Source organism: Trachymyrmex cornetzi, unplaced genomic scaffold (assembly GCF_001594075.2).
Source record: "Trachymyrmex cornetzi isolate Tcor2-1 unplaced genomic scaffold, Tcor1.1 scaffold33, whole genome shotgun sequence".
Classification (NCBI taxonomy): Eukaryota; Metazoa; Arthropoda; class Insecta; order Hymenoptera; family Formicidae; genus Trachymyrmex; species Trachymyrmex cornetzi.
The window spans coordinates 9,206-9,411 of record NW_017298003.1 but is presented as its reverse complement, the minus strand read 5'-3'; the positions used below and the strand labels follow the sequence as shown (position 1 = coordinate 9,411).

Here is a 206-nt window from a genome sequence, read left to right as displayed (position 1 = left end):
ACTTTGAAGCTCAGTACTCGTTGCGGGATTAAAAATCGAGATATTCCACTTCAAAGTTGAAACGTTTAACATAGAATCCCTATCTAAAGCTTATTCGAAGGTGGTTTCTTATTCACTGTAAACAAAGTTTTCTTTAGAATTTTTTGAAACAAAGAGACATAAAACTTGATATTACAAGGAATAATATGAAATTTTCCTGAATATGC

The 206-nt window shown here is 30.6% G+C and overlaps 1 protein-coding gene across 2 annotated transcripts in view; it reads left to right on the top strand.

Annotated features, from left to right (window-relative positions):
* alpha-Spec (alpha spectrin) overlaps window positions 1–206 on the top strand; it is a 12,976-nt gene that overhangs the window by 11,985 nt on the left and 785 nt on the right. The window lies entirely within an intron of this gene.